This window comes from Camelus ferus, chromosome 11, assembly GCF_009834535.1.
Source record: "Camelus ferus isolate YT-003-E chromosome 11, BCGSAC_Cfer_1.0, whole genome shotgun sequence".
NCBI lineage: Eukaryota > Metazoa > Chordata > Mammalia > Artiodactyla > Camelidae > Camelus > Camelus ferus.
The window spans coordinates 50,857,352-50,875,297 of NC_045706.1; the positions used below are offsets into that span (position 1 = coordinate 50,857,352).

The 17,946-nt window shown below is 32.9% G+C and overlaps 1 protein-coding gene and 1 long non-coding RNA gene across 4 annotated transcripts in view; both read left to right on the forward strand.

The window, feature by feature from the left end:
- The window catches only part of ADK (adenosine kinase), a 413,194-nt gene that overhangs the window by 255,045 nt on the left and 140,203 nt on the right, over positions 1 to 17,946 (forward strand). The gene's annotated exons all lie outside the window — the stretch shown is intronic.
- On the forward strand, positions 887 to 10,052 carry LOC116667202. Its single transcript, XR_004324016.1, has 4 exons — positions 887 to 896; positions 1,106 to 1,109; positions 3,636 to 3,638; positions 9,510 to 10,052. It is a non-coding gene; the product is annotated as an uncharacterized LOC116667202 (long non-coding RNA).

Below are 17,946 nucleotides of genomic sequence, written 5' to 3' on the forward strand. Positions count from 1 at the left end.
CCTACCTCTTAAAAAAGCACATTACACCTATAGTCTTAGTTTTATATTCGATTCTGAAAAGGCCTTGGCAAGGGGGGAAAAAAGTTATCATCTCAAAGGGAAAAGCTGAATTCATACACAGGAACTGCAGGATTACTTTGGCGTTTTACTAGTCCCTTGTAACACTAGCAAGTCCCATAAATACCTAATGGAAAAACAGCAGAAAATGAGATCTGCAGCAGCCTTTTGAGATCGAATTTATGTTGCTGAACATTTTTTTGAGGTTGAGTGTAAAGGTCAAAAGAAAGTGGATAGATTAAAGTTGGTGATTTTTGCAAACTTAAGGCCACATTTAAAGGTTCCTCTTTCTATAGCAAGAAAATTTCAAGATAAATGGCTTTGCTTCATTAGCTGAAATGTCATGTCTTCATTTGATATCTGTTACATGAGACGTTTGGTGATTTAGTAGTATTTACACGCAATAAATAAAATTCTCAATCCAATTTAACAAGGGTAGGTAAAAAAATTAGTTTGTAAAATTGCATATCTTCCAAAGAAGAGTAAGATGATAAAGTGAATATATATGGTTGTATTAATGTGTCTGTATATACTTTTAAATTACTATCTTTAGGTATTTTTGGAAAATACAGAAGTCAAAGTTTTCCCTTTTGTGAGTATTGGTTATTGATCCAGCAATAGAATTACCCACCTCTTTTAAAGATTATTTTATCTATTATACTATTTCAGTAAAGGTAAATGACCTCAAAGAAAAGGACACTGGCATCTTTTAGCATTAAAATGAAATTTATGGATGCTTTTACTGGTCCCTTTACCTTTTAAATAACCTTCTAACACTATACTGCTGTTGTAAGTCTGTTATCAGAGAAACTGTGAGTTGCTATGGTATTTCAGACTTGGTGCAGTGAAAAATGATGAACTACCATTGTGGACACCTCTGTCTTGAATTAATAGTACATGAAGCCACAACAGATGTTAACCTAAAGTTATGGATTATTTGTATCTCCTGGGCTCTCACTGTGTCTTTGATTTCACAGTCCAGATTGCCAGTCATTGCTACTTAGAATCCAAAACAATAAAATAAAAATTTTTCATATATTACATTCAGTGCTGTATTACAGTAAAAAAAAAATTACAGAATAATAATATATTAATGCTTTTCTTTTTTACAGTAGTTGAGAATTAATAGTAAAACTGATCATTTTTCTTTTTATCTCTAGGAAAAAAGGATTATGGGCAACTTTTCACTTTTCATTTTACATTTTTCTGTTTGCATTTTTCATGGCAAATATTTTTTATAAAGATATTAATTTTAATTATTCATTTTTGTTTACAATTATATATAAACCATCAGCTGATCTTGTAGTACCCTGGAATTACAATTTACATAAAATGTTATATTTGTATGATAGTTTAGTTTATAGTCTCAGATAATTTCTGTTAAATAAGATAAATAGTTTCTGTATGGAACTAGATAGGTCACATCTCATTAGTTACTGACAGCTGGTTCTCAAACCCAGGTACCTATCTTTTCCTCTATAACACATTTCCTCATTAGTTCTAACTACATTATATAGGTAATTTACTCCTCTGACCTCTTTGTGTTTTATTACACTGTTAAAGTAGAACTCTACTTCTCAAATGCCCTTGAGTACCCTTCAGTACCATCTCTAGTCCCAGGTGGTCAGTGATTCTGATTGGGAGAGGGAGAAGGTGGTTGTGTAGCTAGTGATGTTAAAAGGCCTTTAGGAAGGTACTTGATGTACAGTTATGACTCTTAAAGAGAGCCTTCCCCCACCTTCTCCTCAAGATAAAGGCAATGCCTTAACTGACTTAGTGCCATTCTTATTTTTGAAGATCACTTATTAGGTATGTCTTTGGTTAGTTTTTGATGTTGTTGAGTGAGGAGAGGAGCCCAAATAAAAATGAACCAAAAGTTTCTTTACAACTTTAATAAACTTATGTTCTCCAAACCTTCTTAAATAATATTAAGTGATCCTTTCAAATATGATATGCTGTCATGCCTGTTTTAATAATAATTGTTAGTGAAACAATTTTAAGTGTTAGCTAGCTACAGAGGCAACCAGTACAATTTATGATATATATTCTATGTTAATTAATAGAGCTTTTATGAAGGAGTCAGTATTGTGTTCTAGATAGAGCATTAGGTGGCAAATGGCGTTTCATACGTTAATCATAGTCTTGCCACTGATTTATATAATACAAGTTTAATAAACTTTCTAGGTCTACACTTCTCATAAAATTAGAAAGTGAATAGGATTATCTTTAAAGTTTCTTCCAGCTGTAAAAATCTATAATCATTTGAACATTTTATTATGGAAAATTTGAAATCATACACAAAAATAAATAGAATAGCATAATGAACCCCTATATTCCCAACACCAACCTTCATATATATATTATCATCATTAACAGTAATCCTTAGTACCTTCTCATATCTAGTCCATATTAAAATTTACCTATCATCTCAGTGAAAATAATTTTCAGTCTACAGTTTTGTTCAAATCATAATCCAAATAATGAGTGTGTGTGTGTGTGTGTGTGTGTTTATCATCTAGTTTTTTTATTGAGTGGAGGGGGACGGGGCAAAAACATATAACACAAATTTTACCTTCTTGACCACTTTTATATGTACAGCACTGTAGTGTTAACTATATGCACATTGTTGTGAAACAGATCTCTAGAACTTTTTCATCTTGTAAAACTGAAACTCCATATTCATTTAACAATAACTTCTTTTTCCCCACAGCCCCTGGCAGTTACCATTCTACTTTGTTCTTAAGGGTGTTGACTATTTTAGATAACTGGTATGAGTGGAATCGTGCAGCATTCGTCTTTTTTTGTGACTGGCTTATTTCACTTAGCATAATATCCTCTAGGTTTACCCATGTTGTAGCATACAACAGGACTTCTTTTTGAAGGCTGAATAATATTCCACTGTGTATATGTCTCATTTTTATACCACACTGTCTCCATTTACCTCTTGATAGACATTTAGATTATGTCTGTAGTGAATAATGCTTCCACCTTTTGTCTGTAGTGAATAATGCTTCATTGACATGGATGTGCAAATATCTCTTCATGATCTTGCTTTCAGTTCTTTTGGATATGTAACCACCCTAGGTTTCCCCAGCATCCTAACTGCTGTTTTTCAATTTGCATTCCCTAAAAGTAACTCATTGTTGTGTACAGCTTTCTAGGTTTTGACAAATATGGAATCATGAATTCACCAGTAAAGAACCAAACAAAATATCTATTACCCTAAAAATTTTAAGGTATGGTTCCTTTATAGAAACAACCCCTGCTTTTAAACTCCTGAGAAACATTAATTTGCTTTTTGTCTCTACAGTTTTATATTTTCTAGAATGTCTCTTAAATGGAATCATACAATCTGTAGCCTATTGGATCTGGCTTCTTCACTTAGCAAAATGTGTTTAGGATTTACTCTTGTATGAATCAGTAGTTCATGTTTATTATGTAAAATGTTTAGTTAAAGCAGATATTTTGGGAGTGAGTTCTGCAATTTTATATTACACTTTCTATTTATAAGGTTTTTTTGTTTTTATCTTTCACATGGTCGCTTTCCCCCTCAGCCCTCTACTTCTGCCTTAGTTCAGCTTGTGTGTGTGTGTGTGTTTTCCAATAAGTTTTATGGCTTGTATTTTTATTTTGATGATTGACTTTACATTTGTAACTTCATATAAAATAATTAAGGGTTGTTTTAAAAATATTAACTATTGATTCTTAGGAATTCCTCATTGTCTTTCACACATTGTTTCTTTCCCTTTGTATTTTTAAGTATACTTAAACTACAGTTACATGATCTACCAACTTTTAGAATCTTCTTGACCCTTGACTATAAAAGATAAGGAAATCTTACTTAATATCATAATCTCTCACTTTCTCTCTCAACTACTGAGAGGAATAAAGAGAGAGCATGTGTGCTCCAAATTTTATTAATATTTACATTCTGTTTTGTAATCATGACCACTCTCACCCGCTCAGATTTTTGTTCTTATTACTCATAGTTAAAAAGAGTCATAATAATAGTCATCTCTTGTTAAAGTTTATTCTCAGTGATTTCTTCAAAAAGTCATATAGAAACAATTCCTGAAGTTCTTTTATGTCAAAAATGTTGTTTCCTTTATACTTACATGGCAGTTTAATCAGAAATAAAATTCATGGCTAGACTCTCATTCCTTGAGGAGATGATGGCCATTGCTTCATTGTCTTATAGCTTTAGATGATGCTTTGGACAGTCTGCACACGCATGTATTTCTTTCCTCTTCATTGGTGACTGTTTTCCCTTAACTAGTTTCATTTTTCTATCACTTGGTATAGGTAGTCCTTGGTTTATTTGTTTTTGGTCTGTCTCCATCCAATAGAACACAGACATTAATAATAAAAGGATTTGGTCTGATTTGTTCACTGCTGAATTCCAGAAGCCTAGGTTAGTGCTCACTACTTAGTTTGTATCTAACAAACATTTGTTGAATTAGTGAGATCAAACTGATTGTGCCCCATCTTCCATCCTACACATACCTTGATATTTTTGCTGGTTCATCAAAGGATTTTTTTTTTTTAATTGCTGTACCTTTACTAGGGAAGAAAGCAGCTAACTTAAATAACTCTGGCAAACAGTATTTTGTTTAAATACTGTAAGAAAAAAGATATTTAAAAAATGTATATATACACTGTTCTTTCATTGGTAAATTTACCAAAGGAGTGCAATTTAGCAATTTTGAAACTACAGGTGTAACATTAAAGTTAAGTTCTACTGTTACTATTTATTCTGTGCCCTAGTAATGCTGAAGACATGATTGTGTGTTTTGTTTGCATTCCTTGTTGTTATTGTGGCTTATGGGAAGATATGGATAGAGATTTGGTTGAAAGTGAGTGCTGGTATCTCCAAATACATCTTTTAACCATTTTTTAAAAATTGAAGTATAGTTAATTTTCAATGTTGTCTTTGTTTCAGGTGTACAGCAAAGTGATTCAGTTATACATATATATGTATCTATCTATTCTTTTTCAGACTCATTTCCATTATAGGTTATTACAAGATATTTGAATATAGTTCCCTATGCTATATAGTAGGTCCTTATTGTTTATCTATTTTATATATAGTAGTGTGTATATATTAATCCAAAACTCCTGATTTATTCCCATCTCCCCCCACCCCTTGGCTTTCCTTTTGATAATTGTAAGTTTGCTTTCTATGTCTGTGAGTGTGTTTCTGTTTGGTAAATAAGTTCATATGGAGTATTTCCATTGCCCTTAAAGTCCTGTGTCTCTGTCATTTTCTCACTAATTTATTTTATTGTTTTCATTAATTCCCAATTCATTTTGCTTACTCTACCCAATCCTGACCTCTATTTCATTTACTACATTGTTAGCAATGTCTTTTGTCCATTTCTGTGATGGTTTTACTTTTCTTTTACATTTCTCCTTTGAACCCAGACAGTTTATATTATACCTTCTGTTAATACCTTTAATTATCTTTCCTCCACACTTTTATATCTCTGGTTAATACAGATCTTTGCTGTATTAAATTTGTCTATGTATTTGGTTATAATTCGGATTTGTTCCTTTGATATGTATTTCTGTTAAATTTCTTTCATTTGTCTTTTTTTTTTTTTTTTTTTGATAGTTTATTTTTTTCATCCAGGTACAGGTTCTAGTCTGGGTTTGGGTGTTTTTTTGTTTTTGTTTTTTAGGTTTTTTTTTTTTTCCTCATATTTGAATAAGGAGTATTTTTGTATGCCCGGTGTTCTACAGGAATTTCAAATAAGGAAGAGGCTAAGGATGTGTTCCATATTAGGAGGAATTTTTCTTATAATACATAAGTACCAGTTCATTTAATGATCTGAACTCAGTAGGAATCAAATTGGATGTAACTTTATGTATTCTTACTACTATCCTCAAGCACTTTATATCAGATTTACTCTCTGTTAAGCCTTGGTGATATCTAGGGAAAATTTGCCATAGTTTTTAAATCACTTTCTACTATTAAGGAAATACTTTTATTTTTGACTGTTAAAATTTTGAGTCTAACATCAAAAATATCAGTCTTATACCATTCATAAATTGAACATTTTTTTGTCATTAGAAATGTCAGTCCTTCCTACAGTGAGGCATAGAGTCAGCGTCACTCCCATCAAAATGAAAATATTTGTGAGAACTTTACCTCAAGTTTCTATAGAATAGCAAAAAGCCAAGAAAATCAAGATACTCTTGAAGAAGGACAATGAGGGGAGATGGGACATATCCCACCATATAGCCAACATTTTTTTTCCCACAGTTTTATGATTTAGACAGTGTACTGTTGGCACAGTGGTAGAATATTGGAATAGGATAGAGAGAACAGAGACAGACCCCCTCATACACAGTAACTTGATTTATGAAAGAGCTGGCATTGCAGCTCAGTGAAGAAATGGTTGATATTCGATAAGTGGTGCTGGGATAATTATGTTTTCTTAAGGAAAAAAATGAAACTGAATTTTTGTTTTTACAACAAACACAAAAAACAATTTCAAGTGGATTATCAATCTAAATATTTAAGTTAAAAAACCTAGTTTCTAGAATATAACATTGAAGCTTATCTGTATGACTGTGAGGGTGAGGAGTGATTTCTTGAGCAGGACACAAAAAACATAAAGGAAAAGACTGCTTTAAAATTTTACAATTCTAAATGTTACCAAGATTAGGATTAATAACTTTAATACAGAATGCACAGGTTTGTTTTTTTTCCAAAAAAACCTAAGACACAGTATTGTATCTAACTTACTGAAACCATGAAATATCAGGGAGAAAAAGTCTTGTGAAAGTACAAATAATATACTGAGGTTTGGCATACTCTTTTAAAGAGATTTTTTTTTAAATCATGTAAAATTATTCTGAGTTTTTATATTTTTATAAGTTTGTTGAATCACAGATGGCCCACATCAGTTTTACCTTATCTTGATAATATTTTAGCCCATATTTCGAACACGTTAGAACATTTAACCAATTATTCTGAAAATGAATAATTTTACCAATCATAATCTCTATACTTAAAAATTTCTTCCCTTTATTCCTTCTTTTCAAATCCATGGCATCTGAATTTGGAAAATATTTCAATAAGGAAGAAAATAAGTATTTTTAATGTGTTCGAAAGATTTGCCAAATTAGATAAAAAGTGTTTGACAAAATAATGCTTTTTGCATTTGTTGCAGTATTGATTTTATCAATGTGTTTCTGTAAAGATACTTACTTACTAGCTTTGAATAAGTTCAACATATGGTATGTGTTATGCAATTAATGATAGTGTAGAGCTACGTTAAACCACAAAATATTGCCAGAGATTTACCAACAGCCACAAATTTAATTATACAGAAGAAAATTGCAGTTGAAAATGCAGTCTTTTGTCTATTTACATTCTTTCTTTATATCTAGATGGTACCAGAGATACTATACCCCTATGCAGTATATGTTCTCCAGAATACACTGCCACAACTAGATCAAAGCTTCAGAGCCTAATTTAAGCTTTTAGTTAAAATTATTTTTGTATTTCTAGTAAATAAGAGGAAAAAAAATATTTGATCCAGTGTTTCAGCCTAGATCTCCTAATTGATATGATCCAAAAAATCCAAAGATTTCAATACCATTCATCTCTGCCTAATAACAGTTTTTTATTTTTGTTTTATCCTTGGACAAGTCAGTTAGTTATCTTATCTTTGTCTTAGTTTTCTCCTGGTAGGCTTAAACAAGATGATCCCCAAAACGTCTAGCTTGAAAACTCTATTGATTTTTTTCTTAGTAACTCACAGATTACTTCCTAGGATGGAAATAGTGCTGTACACATTAAGATATCAGGTATTAGAACATATTTGCACCCAATGATCTGTGATTATTTTCATTTTTACTTGTTAATTACAGGAAGAATTGTGTATTTCTGTATGGAATGTAATGTCTTCTTTTTATTTAAAAAATGTGACACATTGAGTCACCCAATATTAATCACCCTGTAAGAATTCTAATAGTAAGATTTTGATAATATAAAAGTATTTATCAATTAAATATTAAATACAGTGTCAACTTAAAATGAACATAAGGGGGAAAATCTGTCTTTACTACTTAAGCTATTTATAAAAGTCTTGATAGTTCTAATTTGAGGTAAAGATCAGGCAGTGCTTTCTTTCACAGTGCCTGGTAGGTAGAAGACAATGAGTGTTGTTTGAATAAAATATCATTATTTGGTGCGTTCCACTTCCTTACATTTTTATTTTATTACAAATGTTTTCAAACACATACAAAGTAGCAAAAATAGTATAATGAATCCCCATCTATCCATTATTGAGATATAACAATAACTAAGATTTTGCCATCTTGCCTTTAAAAACATTTTTCCTTTTAAAATTTGCTTTAAAATACTTGACCTCTTAGCTTTTTACCCTGTATCCATTGCATTTTAAAGAAAATAGTGGTGATTTTTTTACTTCTTTTTTTTTTTCTTTTCCTAAAGACTTTGCTCCTGAGGCCCTTCATTTTTCTGCTTCAAGCTTTTGCCTTTCCTTCACTATCATCCTGAAATCCTCTTCATCTCTGATCTGTGTTGAATCCTCGGTTTTAGAATCCCATGGGTTCTAACTTAAATTCTTGTTTTGAAGGTACACATCCTCTGTTAACTTTCTGAGAAAAATACAAGGGAGATAAATATTTAGAGACCTAAATATTTCAAAGTATTTCCATCATTTATTCTCTGTCTAGATTAATAGTTTGCCTGCATATGGAATTCTAGAAAGAATATTTCATTTTGAATGTTGAAATGATTGCTCTGTTGTATTCTAACATCAAATGTTGTTTTTGAGCAGTCTCAGTCCATTTTTTAAAGCCATTGTATGTTCTGATTTTTCTCTATGTTTATCTGTGTTTTTCTAAAATTTCCTGATAAGTAATAATGGTGTAGGTCTATTTTTATTCATTGCGTTACTTTACTAGTTCCTGTAAATCTAGACAGTAAGAAAGTTCTGATGAATTTCAAAATGTAATTCCTTTCATGATTTCCTTCCTACAATTTTTCTATTCTTTCTTTTTGGAATTTGTGTTAGAAATTTGACTTCCTGGATTGACCATCTACTATTCTCATTCTTTTTCTCTTGACTTTTTTTCCCCGTTTCCTCTGTTTATTGAAATTCCTGTTTAATATCTTCACTTTTTGTTGAAGACTCTTCCCAAATATCTGGCGATGCTGCTTGTCCATTTATATTTAGGAATGAGGCATTAAATACCTGACTAGACTATGCACAAGATGGGAGTTTTTGACATTAGAGTATTTAAATAAAAGACAGCTTTTATGTAGAAGAGACCGTGGCTATTTAGTTTCTCCACATAAGATTGGATCCTCCAGTTTTCTGCTTGGGTGAACTTAAGCTTGAGTGCTAGTCAGGAAAAGGGTCTGAAGGGCTGACTGGTATATAGATTTTCGCATAACCACCTTGGCCTGTTTTCAGCCTAGCACTTCATTTCATCTTGAACCCTGTCTTCCTTTATGCTTGGAGTTCCTGGGTGTGAAATCTTTCCAGTTCTTTCCTAGCCTACTTTCTCTCCATTGTCCTTCAGAAGTAATGGAAGGATATTTGTCTGGCTCTCTGGGATGTGAATGGGAGCCTCATAGTTCAGCTTTTAATCATCTCCCCATTAGATACATGGTACTATCATTTTCTGAACTTCATAGGAGTTTTTGCATAGATTAGCTTGTTTCTTGTTTGAATCACTGTTCACCTTTATATTTTAGCTTTCTTAATTTTCTCTAATTAAAATTGGTCTATAGTTAGAAATAGCTATAATAAATGAAGTTTTCTTTAATCTCTGACTCTTAAATAATCTACTCCATTTGAATAAGTATTTTGGAATCAATAATATGTTATGGTGAAGATTGGCTAGTCTGTTTAATTAGAGCAAAAGTATGGCATTGCTTTTGACAGCATTTCTAGATTAAAATATAGAATACTATTCACATTTGACCAGAAATAAAGATCTATCTCATTTTCATGTATATTTATTAGTCACCTGTTATTTGCCAGTGATGTTAGGTGTTCATTGAGCTTATATAGTCCTGTTTAAAGACATGATTTTTTTTTTAATGTTGTCACTAACTTCATTCATCAAGTTTGCCTATAACAAAACAATTTTGTTTCTAAATTAAAATTTAAGTGTTTTGTGTGTGTTTATTGAGCTTATTTGTATTTTTGTTTTAGTGGTTACCTATACTTAACACCTTTTCTAGTATTCTTTTCTAAGTCCTCTTATTTTATTTAACCACTTACTATCTGACTCATTAGTATCCTTTAACTCTCATCTACCACCTATTTTTAGTCATAGATGTACATGTATATATTTTTTAATGTTTACCTTCATTTTAACTGCTGTAATAAATTCTTCAAAAAGATTCATGGGTACAGAATTCTCATGAGTGTGTTGAAACTGTTTTCCTGTTGTCTTGACATTTAAAGGACAGCTTGGTTGGATGTAAAAATCCTTGATTAGTTCTTTCTTTCGTTGAATTTTTAAAAATGTGCTGTTCTAGTGTTGCCTTGCTACATGTTTGTTTTGAAAAGTCTGATACCACTCTAATTGTTTTGTCTTTATGAGTTATTTGACTTGAAGTTATTGAGAACAGCATAGTCTTCTGTATTAATCAGTGTTCAGTATGTTAAGCACTGTATGAGAAGTATATTTTAGAACCAAATGTTTCTCATATGAAAGTGGAATTTCTCGTCTTTTCAAGAATGAAAGCCAGGTAACTAAATGTCTTACTTTTAGCTTTAGTTGTCAAGAAACTTAGAACCAAATTCAGAGCCAATTTAAGTCTCCTGTGCCGTGTTTTAACTTGTTCTGGGTTATATTTTACCTCATCTTTGTTTTCCAAAATTGTCTTATTTATTGTGGACCATAGCAATGGGTGTATAAACAAGTAAGCAGACATACAAGTCAGTAGCCTGGAACGCAAGTGCCTCCTCACATCCTTAGTTATATGACTTTAGGCAAGTAGAGCAACCTCTCTGGGCTTTAATTTTCATACCTGCAAAGTGGGTTTATTATAGATCAAATATTTTTGACTGCAGAACCCTGTTTTCATGGGAAATAATTCAGAAGCCCAATATTTAAAATAGAGAATAGCAGAATGACTGTGTTCAGGCTGATGCCATAACTGCAAGAAAACTAATTTTGATTTTTTTTGTCTCTAGATATCAAAGCTACCTCTGATTTTTTTTTTAAGTAGACAATATCAGAGCTACCTCTTGCAACAAAGAAACACAACTCCACTACAGTCAAGTTTCATATTTTGTTGTGCGCCCCCCTTTTGCCATCTTCATAAAGATTTTAAGTTTCTTTATAATGGAGTAAAAGTCTTAAGGATAATGAGTAGGTATTTCATTGTTCTAGATCAGTGGTTTTCATACTGCAATATGTGTCAAAATCCTCTAGAGGGCTTGTGAAAACAGTTTGCTGTGTCCCTCCCACAGTTTCTGTTTCAGTAGATCTGGGGTAGGATCGAGGTAGGACCAAGGATTTGCATTTTTAGCAAGTACCAGGTGATACCAAAGATGCTGATTTAGGAATTACACTTTGAGAACTACTGTCCTATATCAGTGTTAAAAATACATTTTACTTTTTATTTTTATTTTTGGAAGGGGGGGCTGGTGATAAGGTTTCCTTATTTATTTATTTTTTTAAGTGTAAGTGCTGAGGATTGAACCTAGGACCTCGTGCATGCTAGGCATGCACTCTACCACTGAGCTAAGCATCCACTCTACCCTCCCACTAAAAATGTGTTTTAGTCAGTTTTCTTATTTTAAAAATTATATCAAACCAGATAAATTAATAATAGCCAGAAGATAAATAATGTATAAGTATTATGTGATATCTGAAAAATAATACTTAACATGTGAAGCTTCTAATGCCTTGAAGTTTTCATATCTGATGGCAAGGACTATCTCTACCTTTTTGACTTCTTGTGCTACCATTATGAGTGAATAGATACTAATCCAGCTGCAATCAGTGTCAGCTTCAGCAATAAAGAAATTATTCAAGTCTAAAAGCAATCATCTCCTTTTGATATGCTGGAAGCACCTAAGAAGAAAATGTCAGGGTCAATACAAGTGCATTTACTGACAGTTTAGCTCTTTCCTGTGTCACAGAAAATGGTTTGAAGTTTGTCTTTTATCAAAAACAGAAACACTGACCACTTACAGTGATAAAGCAGGAGCTTTCAGCTTAGTCATTTTCCATGTATAAAGTAGTACTTTTATAAAAATAAACAATTCAGTTAACTGTTTTCTTATAGTTGCATTTTCGCCATTTTGAACTCAGATTTAAAACAACTGTGTCCAGTGTAATGGAAAGAAATCAGTATTTTGCATTTCATTAAGTAACTGCTTAAGATCACATCAAGGTAAAATATTACCAAAAAGAACAGCCATCTCAGTGTAGCTCCTTATAGATGACTTGTGTTCTCTATTACTTCTCTTTCAGAACCTGACCCTTATATTTCATAAACTTTCTCATCTTGGATAGAATTTTGTATGTTTTAATTTCTCACTAAAACCTCAATTAATTAGTTACGTGAATTAAAAGTTATAATAAGTTGCATTTCTGGCTCACTGAGATTTGCCAATTTCTGGATAAAAGGGACTCCCTCAGAAGATCCCTTCAAATCCTTTTTAAAATGTACTTTTGGTATGTATGTGTTTTTATGTTATTTATTGCTTCCAAAGATATGAAAACAAAAAAAAGTCCGTAACCAGATAGGTAGATAGACACACTGTGATGTATCTGTGCAATGCAGTGTTATTCGGCCATAAAAAGGAATAAATGTACTTCTTACTACAATGTGAATGAACTTCAAAAATGTTATGCTAGAAGAAGTCAAGCATAAACGATCACATATTGTATGGTTCTATTTACTTGAAATATCCAGAGTAGGTTAATCCATAGAAACAGAAAACAGATTGGTGGTTGCCAGGGGTTAGGGGCAATGTGGAGTAACATCTTAATGGGTATGGGTTTCTTTTTGAGGGTGATGAAAATATTTTGGAACTAGATAGAGGTGATGGTTGCACAACATTTTGAATATACTAAATGACATTAAGTTGTTCACTTTAAAATGATTAGTTTTATGTTACGGAAATTTAACCTCAATTGGAAGAAAAAAAAGTTAACTTAAAACCTAACTGAATTCCAGAATTTCTGAGATGGAAGGTTTTCTCAAGATCATCCACCCAATCTCCTGTCATGAAAAAACTGAATTTCATTGAGATTAAATGTATCACTCAAAATATTTCAAAGTAGCTTGTCTAAAACCTAGACCAGAATTTGAATATCTAAATTTCTAGTACAGTCATTTTTTTAAAACTATGACATGCTGCTTTATTATCTGCTACTATTTCAGATATTTTAGGGAGACATACTACTCCAATTGTTACTTTACATAATAATAACAACCAAGAAACATAGCTTCATTTGTGCCACTTATTAAAAATGAAGGGAATAGTAGGTGTTTATTTCAGTAATTCGCCAAAAAGCAGGCCAGAGCTTGAATTAGAAGAGCGTTATTCTCTGCAGTACATCAGAGAAGGCTCCCTATATTTTAATTCTAGTTCACAGTTGCCTGGTTTGTGAAACCTGAAGTTCTACCATGATTATGATTCACTTCTTCAAAATTCAAGAGTCTTCAAAGAATTGGTTAACTTTATTAGCACATTCTACCACTTGACAATTTTTGTTTCTCCAATGGAGAAGAACACTCTGGGTATAAAAATTATATAAATGTTCCTGTCTAGCTTATGGAAGTTGGAGGGTCTGTTTTCAACAGTTACCCTCAGAGGCACCTATAAAGAAGCATTGAATAGGAGTGTGGGCTGGAGACAGAGCAGCAACAAATAAAACAAGATAACTAGTATCATTTGGAAAATGGATGTTATACTCAAATGTGAGGCACTTGTGTTGATTTAGTGCTCGCCTCAGAAAATAGTCATATGTTCTCATTTCAAGGGGGGACATCAGGAAATGTAATTGCAGTTGATCCTTGAACAACATGGGAGTTTGCTGATAGTGCCAGCCTATGCAGTCAAAAACCTGAATATAACTTTTACAGTTGGCCCTCTGAATCCATGGTTCTGCATCCACGGATTTAGCCAACTGAGGACCATGTAGTACTTTTGCACATAATTATTGGGGAAAAAAATCCACATGTGAATGGATGTATGCTGTTAAAACCCTTGTTGATCAATGATCAACTGTATATAGTTTCCTTCTCTCTCTCAACCCACTTTAACTTTGTTTCTTCATGCTCTTTATTCTTGTGAGGAAGCTAACTCTCAGTATCATCCTACATTGGATTTCCTGTTACTACTTCTTTCCAATAGTCCTTTAATCTGAGGGGTATTTCTACGTGGTGGTATGTATTTCCTTCTTTTTCTTCAGTTCAGGGGTCAGCAAAGTATGTCACCTGGGCCATATTTGGCCCACTGATCGTTCTGGTGAATGAAGTTTTACTAGAATACAACCATGCTTTTTTTTTTTTTTTTTTTAATCCAATATCTATACCTGCTTTGGTACCAAGACAACAATAGAGATCGTATGGCCCACAAATCTAAAATATCTCCTCTTGAGCCTTTAACAGAAAACATTTGCCAACCTTTGCTTTTGGTGTCCTAGTGGAAGAAACAGATTCTGGAGAGTGAATAAATACCGCCAGCAAAGGAGAAGATACAAGAAAGTATAGCATTTGTTAAGCTAACAAGAAACCCTGTGTGGTCAGAGTAAAAGTTTCTTAAAGGTGGATCATCAGAGACAATGTAGAAAAAAACAGACTACTGTCAGATTTACAGGATTTTTGATGCTGTGTCAGAAACTTGAGATGTATTCTTCAAGAAATGAGCTGTTTAAAGTTTGCCAAACCTTTAGCAAAGGAGCTTTGCCAAAATAGTTGCAAGAATTTCTAGGGTTAAAATTGATAGGATATTAGACATTTGATTTGGCAACAAAGAGATAATAATAATTCATAGGTTCAAACTTCATTGAACAGAAAAATGAAAAATTATTTACTCATATTTGTTTGAGAGATGAAGAAGTAATTTTTGTAAAAAGTTTAAGTTAATAGAAAGAGATTATAACACTACATAGGATGGGAAACACTAAAATTATTTACTAGGTATCAGCATTACCAGAGTTGTTAGGGCATCCCAGCCAAAGGCAGTTTTCCACTGGCAGTATTTTACCCCCAGGGCATCCCGCTTCCATCATCTAGTCAGGGTTCATCTCTTTGTAAAATCCTCTCACCTCTGCCCTCCAGGATGCCACTTCATACTCAGATTTACTTCTGTTCTCTCATGCAGATTAGATTACTTCCAATTTCTAAATATTCTGAATCATGTCCAAGAAGGGCTTTAGCTCTCTCAAGTAAAAATGCTTGTCAAGGTTTTTTCTTCAACTACAGCCACAGTTCCCAAACTGCACACTGAGACACCCGAGGGTACTGCAGTGAACTCCCAAGAGTGCTGTAGGGTAGAGCATAGTTTCAACATTAGATTGTGATACATTTAGGAGCAGTGGTGTCCTATCTTTGTGAGTGGTTGCTATGATTTTTTTTAAATTGTGAAAATCAGTGCAGAACAGGAAACGAGGGTTGCACTATTTAATTAGAATCCAAGGCTTGAAGAACTGTGCAGTGCTCATAAGCACTGTATCCCATATTAAGTATTGTGGTGGTTTTTGAGTAAAGTAAAAAATTTTTTTCAGTTATATATATTATTTTTTCAAACCAGGTATAAAGTTGTTAAGATTATCGTACTTCTTAAGTTGTTTGGACCTAACTGTTAAAAAAAAAACAAAAAACGCACAGAACTGTTAGGTATTTCTTAGAATACCAGGAAAAAATTACTTACTCACTAAGGATGCTGTGAACTGAGGAAGTTCAGATTCTTTCAACTGAGTTTAGAGAGTTGTCCAACTCTAAAATAAATATTCTCTTCCTTTAGCATGTGAAAATGCAACAGCCCTTTTTTCTCTTTTTTTAAATAGCATTTCAGTTACACAGGAATTTATGTAGAGTCTCAATAAAAATTTAATTAATCAGATATGTTTAAATTGTCTATGCACTGTGCAAATTATCTGTACTGTGCTTTGTGCTGTAGCAAACATAAAAATAAAAAGTACTCTTGCCTTTGAGGTTACAGTCAAGTTAGGGAGGTAAGACAAATGCAAGTTGCTTATACTAAGTAAAATAAAATAAATCTCTTGGTTATTTATCTCATAATATATATTATGGAAATTCAAAGAGGAAGGAGAACATACGTTGGTGACAGTGCGGTAAGATGAAGTCTCTTTTCATCTCTTTGTGAGATGAAAGTTAGATTTTAAAAGGACCCTTGGTGGAGGAGTCAAATTCCAGCAGGTAGAGGTAGTGGATATTTCAGATAGAAGAAACAACATAAAGACTCAGAAGATTCATTTTTGGAGAAGCAGGTCATTCTGTACGAGTGAGGCAAGGACTTATGTTGTGGAGTAATAGAGGTTGCAGCTGGTGTACTCTGTACGTTGGAGTACTATTGTGGAGAGCTTTGAATGCTGGGGTGTGAGGCATTTGGATTTAATTTACTAGGAAAAGAAGAGTGATTAGGGTGATTAATCTGTCAGCAGGGTATAGGATGATTAAATCAAGGAGAGAGAGGAGGCAGGGAGAGCTTTTGGAAGGGGAATGATGGATTTTGTTTTATGTATTTGTATTGCAAAGGAAATACCAAACTCTATATTCAAGTTATAGACCATACTTTTGATCAGCTTTGTGGCAAAGAGCTATAACAGAACTAACTTACCATTCACGGAAAGACAAAACTCTCATGTTCTTGATATTACTACAGAAATAGTATTAATAAAATGTTAACATGTATGGAGTGCATACTACATGCCAGGCATTATATTAAGCATTAGTTTAACGACCTTAACAGACATTACTGTTCTCATTTTTCAGGTGAGAACAATGAGACCTAGTAGTAAGTCCAAGTCACATCACCAATGAGTAGTAAGATTGGTAAAACTGTTAAAAAATAAGTATACTAGTCTGTGTGAACTCCCTGCTGCTGAAAATTTTGAGTCCTTCTTAGATGCTAACAAATTAGTCATTTGACTTGGGTATGGCTCCTCTCTTAATATTTTATTCTTCATATTATTCCTGATCCCTACTGTCCAGTGTGGGTACTCCAATGTGTTTGATATGTGTCCCACATCCTTGAAAAATGTGTCATGGTGTCTTAGATGTGTGCATGTGTGTGTGCATTGTGCACAATATATAGAAATATGAACTATATACAATCTGACGTGTATGTTTCTAGTATATTGCTTTTAATCTCTGTGATAGTGTACACTCACAACATTTTCCTTATCTTTTCCCCTAGAAATGGGTTTTCAGGATGCCTCACTTCCCTTTTACTTTCAGCAAAGCTGTGATAAATATCGTCCTGTGTGTTCCCCTAAAACTTATCTTTCCACTATGTCTTGCTTCCTTGTATTACATGCTTTTTGAGGGGTTTATTTCAGATGGAAGAAAAACTCATGTCTATGTTCACAGTATAGTTAAGACTTCAGGTATTTCAGTCCTAAAAAGATTAAAGTATATGTGGAGTGGGTGATTTTGTTGATGCTTCCAAAAGCAGCCACACAGGCAGGAAGATCTAGGTGGATTATGCTTTTCCACTGATGTGTTACATTCAGTCAGTGGTAACGTACGCTTTAGAGCATCACTACTTTATCTGGTCTAGCTTTCTTTTAGTGATTCTATTGCTGTCATTGCTATCAAGTAGTGCATATTCATAACACTGTAATTGTAAACGATTTATACGTTGTCTTAATGTTTGTCAAAGTCAGTATTTTTCTTACAAGCAAACA